Below are 6,984 nucleotides of genomic sequence, written 5' to 3' on the forward strand. Positions count from 1 at the left end.
TTTTAGGATTTAACATATTTTACGACATGTTGTTTTATTATTATATTTTGATATTAATTTCTAAACAGTTATAATAGATACCAAGAAGTCTTCTCATTCTAATTTCTAAACAGTTATCATAGACACCAAAGAGTCTATTCATCGACAAGTCTTCTTTCATAGATAGTTAGATACCAAGAAATCTACTCAAGGAAAGTCTTTTTCTCCCGAGGTCTACTCGTATAAAATTAAGTACATTCAATTGCAAAATTAACTGGTGGAAGTCCCCTTGGACCAGTGGTTTGACTAAAGGTTCATTAATACTTCTACACCAGGAGGTCTGGGTTTCGATTTCCAGAAAAGGCGAAAGTATGCGAATTAATGGAGAAAATGCTTACAAGAGATCTGCAGCATGGCGCAAGGAGTACCTTCAAGCGTGGATCCGATAGGGAGCTCAGATGATGCAGTTAGACGTGAATCCTAATAAAACAAGTAGAATTGTCGGCTGTAGAATCGTCTGTAATATTTCTCAAAGTTTGTAATAGCATAATTATCTAACGTTAAAAAAAAATTCAATGGCAAAATAAACCAGAATAAACTTATCAAGGCGCTGTGAAGATTTAGTGACAACAAGGACCTAGAAGAAAACTTGATGTATTCTATGAAAATTTAAATTTCTTCAAAAGCTACGAAAAGTCAAAAATTATCAAAGGACTGTTCTAAGCAACTTGTTTTTTTTTTCAAATAAAAAATTAACCCACTAGTTTAGAAATTGAGACTTCTCAAGAAGTCTACTCACTGAGAAACCTTTTTTTCTTTAATTTGAAATTGCAAAAATAACCTAAAAATAAAACTTAGTATCCCTGTTAATTTTGTAAATTTGAATTTTCTCTAAATTGAAAATGAATTTGAACATTTTTTTTTGTTCATTCGTGTTTGTTGTGAATTGGGGAAATTATGAACAAATTGTGTAACCTAGTATATTTTATAATGACGAGATTAACAATATATTGTTTATTCATACTTCATGTGAGAACTTCTCTATTAATTTTAAAAGACATGCTTTTTCACAAAATTCAAAATGAATTTTGATATTTTTTTTGTTTATTAATGTGTATTTATTAATTTCGGAGCTATGAATCTATACTCTATAAAAATTGAAGCTATAAGCCATTGAGGGCGTCCACGTAGGATTTAAAACGACTAATAGTATGATGACAAATCAGCATTTTAGTTTAATAGTTTTTAAAATGTCAAAATTTCCAAAATTGTATTGAAAACGAAATTAATAATCCATATATAATTTAAACTAAAGAATAAATATTAAAATTTTCTAACTTGTTTTAAAATGTTAATTGTTATAATAAAATGAAAAAGAAAAAGTAAAAAGACTATAATCCATAGGACGCGTTCATATAGGATTTAAAACCACCAGTAAAAATATGACAAATCAAATTAAATGTTAATATTCCAAAAAATGTATATCCAAAACTATAAAGTACACTTTTCCTGCACTCCTAGGGTGTCCACCTCAGCTGCCAGCGCACAAGTTCATAAGCTGCCTAGCTGCCTAGCTGACACTTGTCCTGTTAAATGAAATGCAGCGCTTCAATAATTTAGGGACCGTATGGGCTTAAGTTTGATGTGCGTGTGCTGCGATAATGGGCTTTATTTCGTACTTTTTAAGGCCCTGGAACATCTCATATGACGCTAACCTAATTGTCTTCTTCGTTTCTCTGACTACGGCGGCGAGTACGACGATCGATTGTGCTCGGTATCCTGTAACGGATCGCGACGAGAATGGCTGAATGCTGCATATCCTAACTTTCTCACACTCACATACATTATCGTTTCTACTTCTCCAATTAAACACATTAACTGTTAGTCTTCCTCTATCTATACATCTCACGATCTCCCAATCTTTACTCAGACCCTCAATAATGGGTGGATTTCATAACCGCTTCAAACTTCTCACCTATATATAGTTCATGTCATACACCAGGGCCGTGCATCTCAAATCAACTCACATTTTTGAAACCCTCATAGATTTCATCCAGTAGTCGAAATGTCCTCTGGTGCATCTCAAATCTCCGACTTGGCTGTAAAAACGGATGAAAAGGTATCCCTTTTATTACTTCCTCTGGGTTTCTGAATTTAGGATGGAAGCATGAACTAATCTCATTGCTTCCTAAGAGCATCTCCAACCTCACTCTATTTTTTACTCTAAAATAGAGTTTAGAATAAAAAATGCTCCAATGGTACTCTATTTTTCACTCTATAATAGAGTGAAAAATAGGTTTACTAATTTGTTTTTTTTTGTTCATCACTCAGACCCTCAATAATGGGTGGATTTCATAACCGCTTCAAACTTCTCACCTATATATAGTTCATGTCATACACCAGGGCCGTGCATCTCAAATCAACTCACATTTTTGAAACCCGCATAGATTTCATCCAGTAGTCGAAATGTCCTCTGGTGCATCTCAAATCTCCGACTTGGCTGTAAAAACGGATGAAAAGGTATCCCTTTTATTACTTCCTCTGGGTTTCTGAATTTAGGATGGAAGCATGAACTAATCTCATCGCTTCCTAAGAGCATCTCCAACCCCACTCTATTTTTCACTCTAAAATAGAGTTTAGAATAAAAAATGCTCCAATAGTACTCTATTTTTCACTCTATAATAGAGTGAAAAATAGGTTTACTAACACCAGATGACATTTCGTTTATGGGCAATGATTGGATTTTGATTTTGTTTGTTGATTTTGTGTCAATTTTTTCATGTACTATCTAAATTTAAATACAAAATCTTTCGTTTATGATTTGAATCATTTGATTTAAGTTTTCAGGGTTAATGATTTGATTTTTTATGATATTGTTCTCAGATTGACAGAGCATACCCGCGTGATTTCATGAAAGTTGGGAGAGTTGTAGTTCATTTGAAAAGGGAGGATGAGACTTTACTCAATCCTGCCATTACTTCAAGTAAGATCACCTCACGTATTTATTCTTTCTTGGTTCTGTCTCCAACTTTTTTGTAGAATATATGTTTTTCGTCTTTTTTTTATTTTGTTACCCTAACTGAGCTTCTTGGGGACAGGTAGGAAACTGTATTAACCAAGACCAACCATTCAAAGACCATGGCATCTGAGAGATACTACAAAGTAGATGTGTAGCTGTAACAGAAACAGGCGGCGACATAACCAAATGACAACACAATCGTAGTTTCAGATGATCAAATAGTAAACCAAAAGGAAAGACTTTTGTTTAACTCACCAACCATGTATAGCTTGGAGGAACGATTTCAGCCTGCAAAAGACCAATCAAAAAGGCAGAGATTGTGACCAGCACGATCCAGATCTTTACTGTATGCTTCGTTTGTCCTATACATAAAAGGATATGCAAAAGTGTTAAGTACAAGATACATGAAGATATGATCATGGGTTTTCGAGAAGTTGTTTAAGGAATCACTTATCAAGCCTAATATATGAACTAATAAATCAATGAGAATGTTAAAGTTTTCATTTGCTGACATTGCAGATATCAGGCTAACATCATACACACAAATTCCAATGTACTGAAATGATCAGATCCTATCAGAACTGATAACCGGATATTCTTTCTTGGTCCAGTTAATTATTTTACCAAACAAATTCAAAAAGTTAATTTCTCACTGTTTCTCAGGCGAAACACACAAGAAGGAAATGAACGTAAACAACATTTCATAAATCTGGTCGTCCTACCAATCGATACAATCATATCGAGGAAGTAAATGATTAAAAATATTTTTTGGGTGAGACCAAAGGATATTATATGCAAAAACTTTGATATCAAAGCACTTAATTTTTAAGAACCAATTTAATTATTAAATAAGATATGTTGCAAAAAAATATATTTAAAATCATAATTGCTTTACTATATCTATTAAAAGAAATAAATAAGAGTCTTTCCTATACACATTTATATCTACAATTTTGTAAAATTTTTGAGGTTGTAACTTCTACCTAGGCCTGGGCAAATTAACTGGAACCGAAGAACCGAACCGGAACCGAACCGAAATACCTGAAACCGGAACCGGACCAATACCCTCAAATACTCGAACAGTTTCTATATTTTTATATCCGAAATAACCGAACCGAACCGAGAACCAAACGGGTACCCGAATATATAAAAATATTAACTATATATACATATAACTTAGCTAAATATATATTTTTAATTTAAAATTCTACTAAAAGTATCTGAAAATAGTTGAGGATAACTAAATTATTATAAAGTATCTGAATTACCCGAAAGTATCCGAAACTATCCGGATATTTTTATCCGAAATATCCAAAGTAATCCAAAATATCCAAATTTTTTATCTACATCATCCTATTTATTTGATATTTTATCCTAAATAACCAATATTTTATCCAAATTATCCGAACTACCCGAACTATCCGAATCCGAGCCGGATCCAAATGAGAACCAAACTTTTTCCGGATATTTCCCGGTTCCTAGATTTACTATCCGAACCGAACCCAAAATTATCCGCACCGAACCGAACCGAAAATAGATCAAGTACTGAATGGATACTCTAGCCTCATATCCAAACTACCCGAAACCCGAAATACCCGAACCGAACCGAACCGGTACTCGAAATGCCCAGGCCTAAGTTCTACCATTAGGGTTTGATTCACATTTGGCAAGAATGCTTTACGACTGAAATAAATGGCCAATGTCCCAGAAACCAAATCTGGCTAAAAAATTCACTAAAAAGGTATATAGCTAAATAATATAATAAATGTATTTTACTTATTGATTATAATCAAAGAATAAACATCGATGAAAATGTAAAATAATGACATTTTCATCATAACATTTTTAAAAGTTTATTTTTATTTTTATTTTTAACAAGAATAAAAAAATATTCATTAGAATAGTACTTTATTTAACTATATTTTACTAATTAACATGTTTTAATTATTTTCATTTGCTTACCCGCCCGTAAGGCGGGTTTTACCCTAGTTATATAATAAAGTAGGCTAATAAAAAAATTATTAGTTTTTAAAATGTCATGATTTACAAATTAATGTATATTAACAGAAAATATAAGTTCTAATAATTAATGTCGATTTATTAGATTTAAAAATAAAAATTCTAAAAGTCAAAACATAGCCTTAAATACTATATTACCTATTAATAAAAGATATATATTATCTAATAAAGTATGCTAATAAAACATTATTAGTTTTCAAATGTCATGATTTCCAATTTTTTAATACTTAATGTTGATACATAATTATTAGATTAATAAAACAAAATTTTAAAAGTTAAAACATATCCTTAAATACTATATTACATGTTAATAAAATATATATATATTATCTAATAAAGTATGCTAATAAAAAATAGTTAGTTTTTAAATGTCATGATTTCCAAATTTATGTATATTAACATAAAATAGACTAACGAAAAAAATGAAAAACTGATGTTAAAGGAGTTGAATAACAAAAACTAAAACATCTAAAAGGGAAATTCACTAAATACATAAAATAAGAAACTTCCCAACTTATAAAGTATTGGATGACTATAAATAATTGTAAAGTTCTAAAAGTTTACAAGATTTACTTTGAGAAAAAGAGAGATATTAAAAAGAGAAAATATATATTTACCCAATCGTTGCTTCTGCTACTTCTTTAGTTTTTGATTATTTAGAAAAGGTTTGAATAAGAATGAAGTCCTTGATTGAGTGGTTCACTTTTTGGAAGCATGTAACTTCAGCAAGGATGGTTTGCCTATGGGTCTCGAGTTATTTCTTATTGATCAAAAGGTATAATTTTTTTTATTTAGACATTCTCAATTTAAAATTTAATAAGCACGACATTATTTGGTTGACACAAAATTTTACAGGGAAAACAAATCACACACCTTCATACCAGCTAATCGTATAGTGTGCTATGAAGATGATTTAAAGGCTATGTAGTCTATAAGATTAAGAACTTCTTGGTCATCAACAACAAAACAAGTTACAAGGTGATTTTTCACAAGTTCTTAATTTAGTTTACTCAACAAACAGTTATTGATCAAAAAGTATGTAAAAGTTGAGGCTATAAATTATAATTTAAAACAATCAATCGTATTATGAAAAATTATTATTTTATTTTATTAGTTTTTAAAATGTCAAAATTTCCAAAAGTTTATTTATTTCCAAATAAAAAAATAAACCAGTATCAAATATGGAAAACTTACAAAAGTAAAAACATCATAGATAAGTTAGCTTAATATATAGCATAATTTCAAAAAAAATAACCTTAAAAATTACCAAAATAATAATTAATTTAAAAATGTATTATGACAGAATTTTAAAATTTTAGTTTATATCTATACTATATAAGAGTTCAGAATATAAGCCACTAGGAACGTCCATATAGGATTAAAACCACCAATCAAATTATGAAAAATCATCATATTAATTTTTGCTATCTATACTATATAAAATCTAAGGGAATTTACATGTTTACCACTTTCATAGTACCACTTTTCATTTTTACCACCACTAATGAGAGATTTTCAAAAATACCTTCTTCATTAAGTACAAAAGACTCTTATGCCCTTGTTATTTATATATATAATAAATCATTATTTAAATAAAAAAACACAAAAAAATAAAAAATAAAAAAATAAAAAATAAAAAATAAAAAAAAATAAAAAAATAAAAAAAATAAAAAAAATGTAAAATTTTTTTTTATGTTTTCGAATTATACTTTTTCAAATTCGAATTTTTGATTAAAATTTCATTTTTTGAATTTTTTTTTTCCAAATTTTTTTTTTAATTTTTTTTTTCAAATTTCTTATTGAAAAACGAAAATTATGTTTGAAACTATTTTTTAAAATTTTTTATTGATTTTTTAAGTATTTATATATTTATTAGAATCATAAATTTCACATTCCAAAAACCCTACTCCACCCCCTCAACTCTAAACCCTAAGTCTAGATTAGTTAACCCTAAGGGTATAATTATA

General features: G+C 29.4%; 1 long non-coding RNA gene across 1 annotated transcript; it reads left to right on the plus strand.

Annotated features, from left to right (window-relative positions):
• Nucleotides 1–2,287: 2,287 nt before the first annotated feature.
• Nucleotides 2,288–3,511, plus strand: LOC106418869. The gene is made up of 3 exons (XR_007315645.1): nt 2,288–2,499; nt 2,863–2,962; nt 3,082–3,511. It is a non-coding gene; the product is annotated as an uncharacterized LOC106418869 (long non-coding RNA).
• The last annotated feature ends 3,473 nt before the right edge of the window (nt 3,512–6,984 follow it).

This window comes from Brassica napus, chromosome A8 (assembly GCF_020379485.1).
Source record: "Brassica napus cultivar Da-Ae chromosome A8, Da-Ae, whole genome shotgun sequence".
NCBI lineage: Eukaryota > Viridiplantae > Streptophyta > Magnoliopsida > Brassicales > Brassicaceae > Brassica > Brassica napus.